The sequence below is a fragment of the Triticum aestivum genome, chromosome 2A (assembly GCF_018294505.1).
Source record: "Triticum aestivum cultivar Chinese Spring chromosome 2A, IWGSC CS RefSeq v2.1, whole genome shotgun sequence".
Taxonomy (NCBI): Eukaryota; Viridiplantae; Streptophyta; class Magnoliopsida; order Poales; family Poaceae; genus Triticum; species Triticum aestivum.
In genome coordinates this window covers 774,947,039-774,964,366 of record NC_057797.1, presented here as the reverse complement: position 1 = coordinate 774,964,366, position 17,328 = coordinate 774,947,039, and positions in this window count along the sequence as shown.

The following is a 17,328-nucleotide window of genomic DNA, read 5'->3' as shown; positions in this document are numbered from 1 at the left end:
AAAGAACTTATTTCTTTACAAAAGAATTTTAATGCTATGATTGAAGAAAAATTGCTTAAGATTGATGATTTGGCTAGGAACGTTGATAGAATTGCTCTTGATGTTGATTCTTTGAAACTTAGATCTATTCCACCTAAGCATGATATCAATGAGTCTCTCAAAGCCATGAGAATTTCCATTGACGAGTGCAAAGAAAGAGCCGCTAGGATGCGTGCTAAGAAAGATGCCTTTATAGAAGCGTGTTCTTCTAGTTCATATGAAAATAATGATGAAGATCTAAAAGTTATTGATGTGTCCCCTATTAAATCTTTGTTTTGCAATATGAATCTTGATAATTATGGGACTGAATATGATGCACCTTTACCTAGAAGGCGTTCTAAGAATTAGGAATTTGTTGATCTTGATGCTAAATTTGATAAAAGTGGGATTGAAGAAATTAAAACCCTAGATGTTGCTAAACCCACTATTATGGATTTCAAGTAATTTAACTATGAAAATTGCTCCTTGATTGATTGTATTTCCTTGTTGCAATCCGTGCTAAAGTCTCCTCACGCTTATAGTCAAAATAAAGCATTCACTAAACATATCGTTGTGTGATTAAACCTACTATTAAAATTAAAATTAAAAATTATGAGTTTTATGCTTTGTGTGATTTGGGTGCTAGTGTCTCTACTATTCCCAAAACTTTGTGTGATTTGCTAGATTTCCGTGATTTTGATGATTGCTCTCTAAACTTGCATCTTGTGGATTCCACTACTAAGAAACCTATGGGAAGAATTAATGATGTTCTTATTGTTGCAAATAGGAATTATGTGCCCGTAGATTTTATCGTTCTTGATATAGATTGCAATCCTTCTTGCCCTATTATTCTCGGTAGACCTTTCCTTAGAACGGTTGGTGCAATTATTGATATGAAGGAAGGGAATATTAGATTTCAATTTCCATTAAAAAAGGGCATGGAACACTTCCCTATAAAGAAAATAAAATTACCATATGAATCTATCATGAGAGCCACTTATGGATTTCCTACCAAAGATGGCAATACCTAGATCTATTCTTGCTTGTTATGCCTAGCTAGGGGCGTTAAACGATAGCGCTTGTTGGGAGGCAACCCAATTTTATTTTTATTACTTGCTTTTTTTTTCCTATTTAGTAATAAATAAATTATTTATCCCCTGTTTTGGTTGTGTTTTTTGTGTTTAATTAGTGTTTGTGCCAAGTAGAACCGTTGGGAAGACTTGGGGAAAGTCTTGTTGAACTTGCTGTAAAAAACAGAAACTTTAGCGCTCACGAGAACTGCTGTCATTTTTATTTGGAAAGTGCTATTTAGTTAATTCCTTTTGAAGATGATTAATAGATAAATTACTCACGTCCAGCAATTTATTTTAGAATTTTTGGGGTTCCAGGTCTTGCGCTAGCTACAGATTACTACAGACTGTTCTGTTCTTAACAGATTCTGTTTTTCGTGTGTTGTTTGCTTATTTTGATGCATCTATGGCTAGTAAAATAGTTTATAATCCATAGAGAAGTTGGAATACAGTAGTTATAACACCAATATAAATAAATAATGAGTTCATTACAGTACCTTGAAGTGGTCTTTTGTTTTCTTTCGCTAACGGAGCTCACGAGATTTTCTACTTTAAGTTTTGTGTTGTGAAGTTTTCAAGTTTTGGGTAAAGATTTGATGGATTATGGAACAATAAGCGGCAAGAGCCTAAGCTTGGGGATGCCCATGGCACCCCCAAGATAATATAAGGACACCTAAAATCCAAAGCTTGGGGATGCCCCGGAAGGCATCCCCTCTTTCGTCTACTTCTATCGGTAACTTTACTTGGAGCTATATTTTTATTCACCACATGATATGTGTTTTGCTTGGAGCATCTTTTATGATTTGAGTCTTTGCTTATTAGTTTACCACAATCATCCTTTCCGTACATACCTTTTGAGAGAGCCATACATGATTTGGAATTTGATAGAATACTCTATGTGCTTCACTTATATCTTTTGAGCTTTATAGTTTTGCTCTAGTACTTCACTTATATCTTTTAGAGCACGGTGGTGGATTTGTTTTATAGAAACTGTTGATCTCTCATGATTCACTTAGATTATTTTGAGAGTCTTAATAGCATGGTAATTTTCTTAAAATCCTAATATGCTTGGTATGCAAGATGAATAATAGAACTTTCGTATGAGTGTGTTCAATACTATGAAAAGTTTAATGCTTGATGATTGTTTTGAGATATGGAGGTAATAATATCAAAGTCATGCTAGTTGAGTAGTTGTGAAATTGAGAAGTACTTGTGTTGAAGATTGCAAGTCCCATAGCATGCACGTATGGTAAACGTTTTGCAACAAATTTGAAGCATGAGGTGTTATTTGATTGTCTTCCTTATGAGTGGCGGTCGGGGACGAGCGATGTTCTTTTCCTACCAATCTATCCCCCTAGGAGCATGCGCGTAGTGCCGAGGTTTTTGATGACTTGTAGATTTTTGCAATAAGTATGTGAGTTCTTTATGACTAATGTTGAGTCCATGGATTATACGCACTCTCACCCGTCCATCCTTGCTAGCCTCTTCGGTACCGTGCATTGCCCTTTCTCACATTGAGAATTGGCGCAAACTTCGCCGGTGCATCCAAACCCCATGATATGATATGCTCTTTCACACATAAACCTCCTTATATCTTCCTCAAAACAGCCACCATACCTACCTATTATGGCATTTCCATAGCCATTCGAAGATATATTGCCATGCAACTTTCCACCATTCCGTTTATCATGACACATTCATCATTGTCATATTGCTTGGCATGATCATGTAGTGGACATCGTATTTGTGGCAAAGCCACCGTTCATAATTCTTTCATACATGTCACTCTTGGTTCATTGCATATCCCGGTACACCGCCGGAGGCATTCATATAGAGTCATCTTTGTTCTAGTATCGAGTTGTAATCATTGAGTTGTAAATAAATAGAAGTGTGATGATCATCATCATTAGAGCATTGTCCCAAGTGAGGTATAAAAAAAAGAAAGGCCATAAAAAAAGAGAAGGCCCAAAAAAGAAAGGCCATAAAAAAAGAGAAGGCCCCAAAAAAATGAATGAGAGAAAGAGAGAGAAGGGACAATGTTACTATCCTTTTACCACACTTGTGCTTCAAAGTAGCACCATCTTCATAGTAGAGAGTCTCTCTTGTTATCACTTTCATATACTAGTGGGAATTTTTCATTATAGAACTTGGCTTGTATATTCCAACAATGGGCCTCCTCAAGTGCCCAAGGTCTTCATGAGCAAGCAAGTTGGATGCACACCCACTAGTTTCTTTTGTTGAGCTTTCATACATTTATAGCTCTAGTGCATCCGTTGCATGACAATCCCTACTCCTTTCATTAACATCAATCGGTGGGCATCTCCATAGCCCATTGATTAGCCTCGTTGATGTGAGACTTTCTCCTTTTTGTCTTGTCCACACAACCCCCTCATTATATTCTATTCCACCCATAGTGCTATGTCCATGGCTCGCGCTCATATATAGCTTCAAGTATGAAACAATTGCTTGGCTTGTCATCGGGTTGTGCATGATGAGAGCATTCTTGTGTGACGAAAATGAAACATGACTAAACTATATGATTTTGTAGGGATGAACTTTCTTTGGCCATGTTATTTTGAGAAGACATAATTGCTTAGTTAGTATGCTTGAAGTATTATCATTTTTATGTCAATATGAACTTTTTTCTTGAATCTTTCGGATCTGAATATTAATACCAAAATTAAGAAGAATTACATTAAAATTATGCCAAGTAGCACTCCGCATCAAAATTCTGTTTTTATCATTTACCTACTCGAGGACGAGCAGGAATTAAGCTTGCGGATGCTTGATACGTCTCCAACATATCTATAATTTTTGATTGCTCCATGTTATATTATTTACTATTTTAGATATTATTGGGCTTTATTTTCCACTTTTATACTATTTTCTGGGACTAACCTATTAACCGGAGGCCCAGCCCAGAATTGATGTTTTTGCTTGTTTTAGGGTTTCGAAGAAAAGGAATATCAAACGGAGTCCAAACGGAATGAAACCTACGGAAACGTGATTTTCTAATCAGATAAGATCTAGGAGACTTGGACCCTCCATCAAGAAAGCCACGAGGTGGTCACGAGGGTGGAGGGCGCGCCCCCTGCCTCGTGGGCCCCTCGAAGCTCCACCGACGTACTTGTTCCTCGTATATATATCCACGTACCCCCAAACGATTGGGGACGGAGCCAAAAACCTAATTCTACCACCGCAACTTTCTGTATCCATGAGATCCCATCTTGGGGCCTGTTCCGGAGCTCCACCGGAGGGGCCATCGATAACGGAGGGCTTCTACATCATCATCCAAGCCCCTTCGATGAATTGTGAGTAGTTTACTTCAGACCTACGGGTCCATAGCTAGTAGCTAGATGGCTTCTTCTCTCTTTTTGGATCTCAATACAATGTTCTCCCCCTCTCTCGTGGAGATCTATTCAATGTAATTTTCTTTTTGCATGTGTTTGTTGAGACCGATGAATTGTGGGTTTATGATCAAGTCTGTCTATGAATAATATTTGAATCTTCTCTGAATTCTTTTATGTATGATTGGTTATCTTTGCAAGTCTCTTCGAATTATCAGTTTGGTTTGGCCTACTAGATTGGTTTTTCTTGCCATGGGAGAAGTGCTTAGCTTTGGGTTCAATCTTGCGGTGTCCTTTCCTAGTGACAGAAGGGGCAGCAAGGCACGTATTGTATTGTTTCCATCGAGGATAACAAGATGGGGTTTTAATCATATTGCATGAAACTATCCATCTACATCATGTCATCTTGCTTAAGGCGTTACTCTGTTTTTAACTTAATACTCTAGATGCATGCTGGATAGCGGTCGATGAATGGAGTAATAGTAGTACATGGAGAATCGTTTCGGTCTACTTGTCTCGGACGTGATGCCTCTATACATGATCATACCTAGATATTCTCATAACTATGCTCAATTCTGTCAATTGCGCAACAGTAATTTGTTCACCCACCGTAGAATACTTATGCTCTTGAGAGAAGCCACTAGTGAAACCTATGGCCCCCGGGTCTCTTTCTCATCATATCAATCTCCATCACTTTATTATTGCTTTGCTTTTACTTTGGTTTTACTTTTTACTTTGCATCTCTATACCAAAAATACCAAAAATATTATTTATCATCTCTATCAGATCTCACTTTCGTAAGTGATCGTGAAGGGATTGACAACCCCTAACACGTTGGTTGCGTTGAGCTATTGTTTTTGTGTAGGTACGAGGGACTCGAGCGTAGCCTCCTACTGGATTAATACCTTGGTTCTCAAAAACTGAGGGAAATACTTACGCTACTTTGCTGCATCATCCCTTCCTCTTCGAGGAAATCCAACATAGTGTCAAGAGGTAGCACTGCTGTTGCACTCCTTGACAGAATCATTAAAGGTTCCCGTTGGCCATATGACGTTGGGCATCTTGCTCACCATAGCGCCCCCCGCACTCGGCGTGCTCGCCACCCACCACCTTGGGTTCACATTAAAAACCTTCAGCCATAAACTGAAGTGCGGCGAAATGCGGAGAAAAGCCTCGCACACGATAATGAATGTCGAAATGTTGAGGAAGGAATTAGGGGACAGATCGTGAAGATCGATCCCATAATAATACATGATGGCACGAACGAACGGGTGGAGGGGAAACCCTAGCCCGCGGACAAAGTGAGGGAGGAATACAACCCTCTCGTGGGGTTCCGGAGTGGGGACGGTCTGTCCCACCGTCGGGAGACGGTGGCTGATTTTCTTGGCGAGATACCCGGCCTCCCGAAGCTTTTTGATATCCTTCTCTCGGACGGTAGAGGCCATCCATTTGCCTCCTGCTCCAGATTCGGACATCTTTGGAAGACCTTTTGTGGGCAGAGAAGGTGAGCGCTTGGGCACTGGAGCCTGAGCAGAAGGGAATGAATCGGGGAGAAGGCATGGGTGAAAAAGTGAATCCTTGTCCCTTTATAAGGGCGGAAGAGGCGATGCGCCTCCCCACTCACCTGGTAAAACCTCTCATTCCCCAAGCCCCGTAATTGATGGCACGGTTAGGTTATCCACATCCGTATTGATGAGAATCCCGTGATAAGGGGACACGATCTCTGCTTCGACAAGACGTGCCAAGGAAACCACCTCGCGATATGTGCAGTAGCTGGTTGAGAAAAACGGTTCGGATAATGACCGGGCCGTGGTATGATGTCATGATGTCAAACGTGTCAGCAGATTAGATTTGTGGAAATATTATTCTCACTACGGTGGTATGTGGAACTTGTTTTGCAGAGCCGGACACTATCCTTGTGTTTAAAATCCTCTTTGGAGTATTCGGAGGAAGAACCCGCCTTGCAATGCCGAAGAAAATCTGCGCGCTGGACTCATCGTCATTGAAGCCTAGTTCAATGCCGAAGACAAATCCTTGGCATGGAAAGCAAGCTTGGCAATACGGATATGTAAATCTCCTTGCTTGTAACTGACTCTGTGTAACCCTAGCCCCCTCCGGCGTCTATATAAACCGGAGGGTTTAGTCCGTAGGACGACATACAATCATACCTGTAGCGACCAAACCTGAAACGGTCCAATCTCTGTGCTCAGGTGTCATCCCTGGATCAGTAATGCTGACACCACACAGTACTTGAAGGATTTAAAACAGAGTAGCAATCACACACTTATTACATCGAGTGTCTCAAAAGAGAACTTATTACAATAAATATGGCTTAAGGCTATCTAATAACGATAACAGCGGAAGGCTTGGAAGATAAGTGAGTCCATCAACTCCAACGGCATCACTGAGTATAGATCCATGACCTAAAAGCACCTTAATCGTCGTCTGAAAAGTCTGCAACATTAATGTTGCAGCCTGAAACGGGTCAGCACATGGAATATGCTGGCAATGTAACACATAGAGATGCAATGAAAGTAATAGGCTATACTATATGCATATTTGGCTGGTGGAAAGCTCTATGGTTACAGTTTGCGAAAAGCCAATTTTTCCCTACTGCAAAGGAATAAATTTTATTTAACTATCATGGTAGTTGTTAAACATTGAGAATGGTTGACAGCATTCTCAATCCCAATTAAGCATCGACATTAAAAACCCAACAAAATTAATTTAGAGTAACATGATGAGATTCACATGATAATCCAAGTACTAGATACTCAAGATTGTCCATAACCAGGGACACGGCTAACCATGATTAGTTTATACACTCTGCAGAGGTTTGCGCACTTTTCCCCACAAGACTCGATCTCCTCCGTTGGGATTCTCGCACTACATGGTGTTTGAGAAACAGATGACCGAGACATAGTCTTTCAGAAGCGCTAGCACCTTACGATCGGGTAGACCGTTACACCTACTTTCCCCTACATCTGCTAGTCTACCACTGTAAGAGTTCGCACGACTTAATCAACTATGCTAGAGCCCATAGTAGCTTGTGGCTGCACACGGAAGTTTCTAGCATGAATAATCTCATGATCCCTTTGAGCCTGGGTGGCGGTCCAAAATAAAAACAGGCAATCGCTGGAATACCCAGGTGCCTCAATCCACCTAGATGTGTATTTAAGTTGCCACCTTAGTTAAACCATTAATTTAACAATCTCATATCTGTCATGGATACACTCACCCAATCCATGTCTACTAGCATAGCATGGCATAATAAGCAAACGTAGAAGTAACTCCCAAAGGTTTGATAATAAACAGGTAATAGGTACTACCTCAACTACTTCCTAGAACCCATAATTTAATTAGATCCTAATCATGCAATGTGTGAGGATTGATCTAATGCAATAAAAACTGGGTAGTAGGAGGTATGATCAAAGTGTTACTTGCCTTGCTGATGATCCGTAAAACCTAGCGATTCGAAGTAGCAAGCGGCGCACTCCGGGTACTCTATCGCAAACAAACAAGCATACAATAAGTACTCAACTAATGCACGGGTAAAACTCGAATAACAGATCTAACCAGAAAGTTCAACTTAAGAACTCCGGTTGGCAAAAAGAATCAAATCGAACGAAAGACAAACAGCAAAAGAAACAGGCTTCGTTTACTATTCTGGATCTAGGGCAAATTTTACAGTGGAAAAAACTTGTTTGAGTTGATTAAACGGAAAGAGGGCTTCGAGGCGAAACTCCAGGCGCTTGAATCGTCTGATTCCGATAAACAGGAATCGCGATCAGAAAAATCGCGGATTTAATCCGAGAAAAAGAAAAATGACGAACAGATTAACAAACGAACGTTCGTTATCTGGATCTAAACGATGAACACGTTCGTTAAAACGAACGAACGAGCGAACGTTCGCTAAATAACAAAACCGAGAAAAAAACCGATCTATCTAAAAATCGAATCTAAAAAAACGAAAAAAACCGGTGAAAACCTAACAGTTTTCTAAAAAAAACGGTGGCTCGACCTCGTCGGCGGCGAACTCCGGCGGCGGCGTCAGCAGGCGGCGGCGGCGGCTACAGGGCACGACGGCTAGGGTTTGGGGCGGGGCGCGGCGCGGCTGGGCTGGGGCTGGGGCGGCACGGGGCACGGCTATTTAAAGCCCCAGCCAGGCGGAGTCCTGGCCGGTTACGGCCCAAAGTCGGTTCGGACTTTTTTTTATAATTACGCTCGAAAAAAACCAAAAAATACTAAACGGACTCCAAAAATCCCGAAATGAATTTTCCTCGGCTTCTAAAATCAAGCCGCACAGGATGAACATTTATTTGGGACCTAAATGCAATTTTGAAAATCGCGCATTTTTTCTAAATTCAAATAAAATAGCGAATAAAACCAAAATAAAATCTTATTTATTATTTTATTAAATCCTCAATATTTCTATATTTTGGGAATGTCATTTTATTCCCTCTCTCATATTTTTGTAATAGAAATAATTAAAGACAAAATAAATAAAATCAAATGATCCTATTTTCAAAATTTGAGAAAACTCAAATATGAAAATAACAAAATCCCCAACTCTCTCCGAGGGTCCTTGAGTTGCATAGAATTTCTAGGATCAACCGAAATGCAACAAAATATGATATGCAATGATGATCTAGTGTATAACATTCCAAATTGAAAATTTGGGATGTTACAATACCATAGGCTAGCTTCTAGGGTTTAGCCTCTACGATCTCGTGGTAGATCAACTCTTGTAATACACATATCATCAAGATCAATCAAACAGGAAGTAGGGTATTACCTCCATCGAGAGGGCCCGAACCTGGGTAAACATCGTGTCCCCAGCCTCTTGTTACCATCCGCCTTAAACGCACAGTTCGGGACCCCTACCCGAGATCCACCGGTTTTGACACCGACAACGGCATTGATATCTACCATGCACATTCATTGCCAACCATCCGTATGCAACCATTAAGTAGGCTTGTCGGCCGAGGAACCAGCATCGCGCATTAACGCACCCGGACACTTGGCATTATCGGAATCCGCAATTTGAAGGTGGCCACACCCAGCTAATCTCCACACCACAACACACCCGCTCCACATCCTTCTCCCTTGCATCACATCCACCATCAACGGGGGCGGGCACACTCTGTCGGGAGAACCTGTCAACGGAGATGAAGCACGAAATCGTCACCCTTGCGGCCACCTGGCAGAGCCGCCGTGCCGAGCGGATTGAGGCCGAGCTCTTCGACGACGACCCACAATGGAGACGGGATCTGACAATGGCAACATGTTGAAGCCGGCGCCGATGCATGCCGGCTTGACCATGGAGCAGGCACAGGCGGTCGAGGATGATAAGGCCGCCAGCTATGCCTCCTACGCATTGTGGTCCAACTTTCGGATGCACATGTGGCAGGTGGACAGTGATTGACCGTTCACGTCCATCATCGACCTCATGTCCACCGGCACTGGTGATGGACAGGTCTGGGGCTCCTCCAAGGATGATTATGACTGGGAGGCGGCAGGGCATTGTGTCCCAAGTGGACCGGTCCATCTCTTATGTTCTACTCTTTCTCGCCAGAGACCACACCTTCACTTAAACCCCGTCGTCGTTCATGGAGACTGCAGATGGAGGACGTGGTTGTCGATGCAAAATACAAAGAAAGTGAACGACGGGCTCTACTGTAGGATGGCTTTAGGGTTCGGCCTTTTTATTCTAAATGTTCAAAATGTAATTAAAACTTTTCAAAATGTAATAATTTTCGTCATGTTTATATGAAAATCCGTCGTGTTTGCATGAGTCGTCTGGTTAGTTCAAACATTGGTTGAAATGTATGTAGAAAGTGTTGGATGGCCAACTCACACATTCATGTCCACGGACTAGTGCCTCTGTCCGTGAAGAATGCCGAAGCAAATTTGTGGGTGAATAGGGATAGCGTAGAATAGTATTTCCCGGATGAATATGGATAGCGTTGAGGTGCATTGAAGGAAGAACTCAACAAATAAGAGGGCGGTGTTTGTGTGTGTGAGTGAGTGTGTGTGTGTGTGTGTGTGTGTGTGTGTGTGTGTGTGTGCAAACGTTTGATTTAGAGTGGTCATATCATCATCGGGTTTCAGAACCCTAGTGTTATATGTTGCGTGGGTAGCTAGTTATGTGATAGAAACAACCTAAACTTTTGCTTCCTGATAATGGTAAAATATTATAAAATATGAATAATAAATAGCTAATACTACACCATCAATCTGCATCAACATACTAACCATTTTTCTCAAAGGTTAAAGTACATGTTTTCTACTTCCTCATAAGCTTAGAAGGCCTATCAAGTTTATCTTAAGTCAAGTTGAAGTTGTATCTGCAGCCTAAGTTAGAAAATGTTTAAGTGTATGAATTCTATATGCTGGCATTTAGATCAGTGGTAGTAACCAATGCACCATATTTGGGTATGCATCCAATAATTTTTTGAACTAATTAGTCTCATTCTAGATTAATATGTGGGTGTATTTCCATTAGTATGCAGCATATTAAAAGATACTACATTTCAATAATTGTTGAATAGTGGTGTAATTGTCACACTCAATAGAAAACTGTAATTATCTCTCATTGAGTATCCCTATATTTCGGTATGCTTCATATTAATGTTGAAATAACAGTTGCACCCATTGAAAGCTTGTCATAAATGTCCTATTAATGCACATTTGGATATGCACTCAATTAATGTTTACCTCTTATAGTGATGTCTATTTAAGCACTCACATCTCGCTTGTTTCAGAACCCCTCACCCTGCGAGTTCACCAAAGTCCCTCATAAACTGACTTGCCATCTCAAGCTCAAAACACCCTTAACCAACTAATAGTGTCTTCGGCGCAAAGATTGTACTCCATGAGGACAACCAGCATCCTCCTTGTCGTTGTTCTCATGGTCATGTATGCTATCAATGCATGCATCGGCTACGCGTTGTGGAGATTCGATGGGACATCAATTGTGGCACACGACAATAGAGAATGGGTGGGAGCCAATCGTCAACATAAATGATGAGCACATCCAGGAGCTCGGTAGTTGGGCGGTGTTGGAGTTCAACTAGCACGTGAACTGCACAGTCAAGTTCAACAAGGTGTTGAGCGGCCGACAACAACTCGTATCCGGCATGAACTATGAGCTCATCATTGATGTGACACACTTTGGTGGGGAAGATGGTAACTACAAGGCTGACCTGTATGAGCAGGAGTTGACGAAAAAACGCCAGCTCCTCTCCTTTACCAAAGTGAAATAGGCGGGCATCAGTTACTTCATTAGCAATAATTGGGTTCCTGGAATGTTGTTAGTTCATTGTTTAATCCAATAATAAATTATCCTCTTACATTGTCATGTGGTTTGGAGCTTGTCAAAACATACATATGCAATTATGATGAGGGAAAACAAATGTAACACATAAATAAAACCAGCAATGTCTAAACTCTACGATAGATCTATAATTTCATAAAAGTAATGGTTATTATAAAATTAGTAACAATAATATACTATGGTGTGGACACAGTCCTGAAGCTATATATTCGATACAATTTTTTTGTGCATCATACTAATAACTTATAAAGAAGGTGACTATATATAAGTGGCCTCCTTGATTGTCCGTGTAGGAGTCCACCGGCCATTTGACTTGGGAAAGGTGAAAGACTTTGTGGTGGCATCGGTTCCAATAACTACCAGCCTAATATATTCTTGCTAATATGGGGATTCCTCCTATCTTCTACTTTACTCGAGTGACAGGGAGCACTTTACCTCAATAAAAGGTACATATTAAATATTACTAGAAACAATGAACATAAAAAATGAAAGATGAAAAAAGAAAAAAGGAAAAAAAAGAGGTAGAAAAAGCACGTGAAAAATTATAAGTAAAATCCAGAACATGGGTCGGCCCTACGACACTCTCATTGGGGAAAATGGTAGATATCCTAAACAATAAGCATAGACTAGGATTTCCTGGAGGCAAAGATGGGAAAATTTGAACATGGATAATTGACATGTCTCCAATGTATCTACAATTTTTTATTTAAATGCTACTATATTATCACTTCTATATACTTTTTATATCATTTTATATTATTTTTCTGGATTAACTTATTAATTTAGCGCCTAGTACCAGTTCTTATTTTTTGCTTATTTTTTGATTTCATGAAAAATCAATATCTAGGAAGGTCCAAATACGATGCCAATTTTTTTTCTAGACAACGAAGGACCCTAGAAGCTGCGAGAGAGATCGAGGGGACCCACGAGCCAGGCAGATGCACACATGGTGTGGCCTGGGGGGATGGTCGCACCACCTGCCCATGTGGGGCCCCTGATACTCCGTTTGACCTAATTATTCCGCCAATAAATCATATTCCCAAAACAGCCCAGCAGGTACTTGACGTGAATGCATAACGTTGTGTACCCGAGGTCCGTGTACAATCATAGCACCGCAGCCCACGGCGCCATTGTATTGCAATTTAATAGCCAGCCTATATCCATGAGAAAACAAATCAGCACACATCGCAACGCTATTCTAGATGGCACAAATTTCGTTCTCCGGCTAGCTCGGCCACCAAAACGCCCCACTCTGCCCATCTTCGACTTCATCATTTTTTTTCCATTTTGTTGGGCTTTGGGTGGCAAATACCCTTTGGCTCTCAGGTGTATATGCAGCTGTTATGGGGAAACCAATATTAATTTCAAAAAAGATTAAAAAATCTAAAACTTTTGGATTCAAACTTGACCTTTTGTTGTATTCGTGTAAAAGTTTCTCGAGTTAATTTCTGGGTAAAAATAATACAAGGACAAAAGCTATGAATATTAACTCGTACATAGTATTGATTTTGTTTTTTTTCATCCAGAGTACAATGAATGATAATCCTTGGCGATTTTTTTATACAAGTACAATAAAAGGACAAGTTTATTTAAAAAAATCATATTTTTTGGACTTGATTTTTAATTACTAATTTATTTTTTCATATCAGATGCATATACGCACGATAGCCAAATTGTGCTTGTCCGGCATTGGGCTTACTACACGCTAGGCCTTGCACCTCTCTTTTCATTTTATTTTTTTGGTACGCTGTCAATGTCGCTCTCTTGTGTTTAGATTAAGGTAGTCACTGTAGCCAAAGCCAAGTCAGGTACTTCATCACTTTGTTTTCCCCACCGAAGCAAATAAAACTACTAATCCATTAGAGTCTATTGCGCCCTGGGACCTGGAACGACATTGCGTCGATGGTTTGCAACTGTCGCGATTGGCTCATTGATCCACATGTAGCATGTGTAAACATAATCCTGGGGTATGAGTCTGGGCGCTGGATTCCATTCGTTGGCACCAGCATTTCCCTCCTGCATTGGTGCAGATCGAGTCACCAGGCTCCTCGAGATCGGGGCAAGATTAAGCCGGGGCCGGACTGTACAGATGTCTTGTACTACTGCTAATTATGTTTGTTTTGTACTACTGTTAATTGTTCTTTGTGATCTGGGAACCAAGTTAACTCACAACTAGGTAATGATCGAGCACGCACATGAACCAGTCTAACATGCATCATTGACTTTTACTGTACTACACATGCTTGATTCCTTGATTCGCCCCGGTTGATACTTGCTCCATGTGAGTACCTGAGAGCAGGAAACTAATTAACCGTGGTGGTGATGATGACGATGGAGGAATATTCCGACCGGCCGGCTCAGGATGAGAGGAGGCTTAATAGCTTTACGTCAATTTGCATGCATGATTGCATCAACAATCGATGGCTTCCGTCTCATCTGACCAATGCTAATGCCGATCGGACGGAGAGGAATATCCAAGACTTGATGGATGGATGGACGCAAGTATATCTCAATCCATTCATCGCCAGATTTTTGCGGGGTTATTTTGTTCTCTTATGTAAAGTTAACTATACAAGTTTGAGATGATTAACATGTAGCGTCATCAAATTACATGCATGGAGTATGGCCCAAGCAAGTATTATGGCTCGTACGTAGACGTAGGTGCGCCCAAAGCCTTACAATTTAGCCATAACAGTGTACATCCATATCCATCGCAAGGCGGCATGCACGTTCACAATAATTAGTGGTGGCCGGTTGATCACTGCAGTGCAATATGTTTGCACGATGCGTTGCATCTTGCACGTTACGATGGCCGCCCTGGGACACGGAGCCGTCGTGCCATTTGAATCATTTCCTTGTGGAGTGAAGTCTAAAATAAACCCTAAGCTTGTAGAGGATGGCGCGAACAAACCCTCACTTCTAAATCTCTGAAGTCCGTACCTTGTATTTACAAAGCCCGATCAATCCAGACCCTGTATGAGTAAAATCATGTTTGGTGTAATACGAATGGCTTGATTCCAGCCGGGATTGATTTCTACTGTCACTTACTACATGGGCCCATCTGTCATATGCTTTCCCCAATGTCTTCCTCAATGCCAAGTGTATCGAGGCGCGGCTGGCGTTCAAGGTGTTCGATCTGCTCCCGGACACGGACCTACTCTCCTGAGCAGAAGACCCCTGCTACGGCAACCTCCACGAGCGGGAGCTGCTGCTTGACGACGCCCTCCAGGCACCTCTCAAGCTCCTCGTCCAGCCCGTCCAACCCGCAGACAGCGTCGGCAACGCTGCCGATGGGGTACCGCCGGCGCCGGTCTGTGCGGCTTAGTCTTCCCTGAACTTTGCGAGGTGCGCTGCGAGTCTGGCCCGCTTGAAGGAGACGAAGGCAGCGAGGTTGGTGCCCTGGTCGACGAAGTGAGCCCATCTCATCAACGCCCGTACTTCTGGTGCCGCTCGCCGGCGCCGCGTAATGCTGCGGCTAGTGCTTCTCCCCAGTCCCCACCATAAGCAGTTGCTGCTGCTGCTCGCCGCCGCATAGTGCTACTGTTTGTGATCTCGCCGCCGCGGCACGCATAGAAAGATGCAAAGAACGGCTTCCTACATGCACATGCTACAAGCTAAACTCACACATGGTGACACTCTCGTCCTAGCTGTGCTCTGTGCTAATGCACAGCAACACAATAGTGAGCAAAATAATCAGAAGGCCCTCGATTTGCAACCGCGCCTGGAGCTCCTGCACTAGCTTGGCCTCAAACAAGAAGAACGTCGCCATATATATATTGCCTGCCAGACTCTGGGTCTATGGTCGTCGTCCGGTGGCTGCCATCTTGTGCTATTCTCTTCTGCTCAAGCTCGGCGCGCTGCTGGGAATGGCCTCTGCTGGGGTGCAAGTGCGGGGCCAATGCAACAGAGACTGGGAAGGACACGGCCACGACGTTGTCAGCAGTTCGCGTGTAGGTACGCGATCCTCATGTGCGTCTGCAAGTACGCGTACACGTACGCCAGTGAGAGAAGCGAGATCCTGGCCAGGATTGTGTTTTTCCCGGTGTGCCAAACGTATCTAGGGTTTGGATACACCGGGATCAGAGATGTCAGGGTACAAACTTCAGAGATTTGAAGGTGAGGGTTCATTTGCGTCGGTCTCTACAATCTCAGGGTTTATATCAGACTTCACTCTTTCCTTGTGTACTCCACTAGCACGAGTAGTTAGTTTCTTTTGGTCCATGCGATACATGTGTAATTGGTGTTGGTTCTTAACCAAAGGAAGAGTATTATTTTATTTTACTCAGCCTATCATGCATGCTTCCCCTTGGTGTTGGGCACATATATGACCTGCTCTACTATTTTTACAGAAGGCAGAAGGCAAGTACAAAAAACTACAACTCGTTGCGAACAACAAATGTAGACAAACACCACACCCGAGCTAATTCAAAGAAAAGCCACCGCACATATCACATACACAACACAACGGAGCCTGCCCTAAACAGAGAGCAACATAGCCACATCTCGACCAACGCCGATCACTTCAAAGAGCAATCACTTCATCCGGACTTCCCTTGTCGACGCACCAACCACCCTTGAATGTCAAAAAGGAGATGTCGAGTGGGTGGCGGGACTCGGTTGGTCCTGAGAAAGCCACCGTCTTGAACTCATCGGCATTGGCGTACATTGCGCCCAAGAACCTCTATTTGAACTAGCGGCACACACCAGAGAACCGCATCACAGAACCTTTAAGCCATGTCTCCACACACGATGCTCTCAGCAGAGAAACGACGCCACAACATTGTCATCGTCAGTCCAAGACCTGGTCTTTCACCCAGAGACGGCAATTCAAACAAGAGGGGCAAGATGGCAACACACCATAGCGACGCCTCCAAGGAAGTGAACGACAACCACAGGCACCGTCGTCGCCAGCACCGACCGGAGACGGGCAGGATTTTCATCCGCAACGTCGACCATCTCCCATCCCTAGCGAGGAATTGTGGCCACTCGTTTGTAAAGGATCGCACCGCTGCCGCCGCAGCACCTTGCCATCGTGAACCTGACCTTGCAGAACACCGGCGCCTTGCACGGCCGAGGGCACACAGACCAACATCCACCTTCCGCACGGCCGGGGGAAAAGCAGCTCCAAACCACCATCTAAAACGAGCACGGCCATGGGCGCCGGCGCCTCAAAGCAATGGCTGAACGCTCCCCTCCTTTTGGACAGCTAGGCAAAGAGATCCACCATCGCCACCTGAAACCCATGAACAGAGAACAACCAACGCCACCACATGGAGCTCTCCGGTGAAGGCCGCTGGTCCGAGCGCCATCTCAGATCCAACCCGCTCCAACACCATCCCCATTCACAACTCCACCTGCAGCACCCACTCCGGCAACAACAGGAGGCAGAGCATGCCCCGCCCACTGCAGCAGTTCCTGACCGCCGCTTGTGCAGCCCACCTGGCCGAGATACGCCGCCTCCATGACCGGGCGCGCCGCCCCCTCAGACAACCGCCGAGCGCTCTCAGGAGAACCGCCGCACACCAGCACCTCCTCCACAATCAGCGACAAGTCTTAT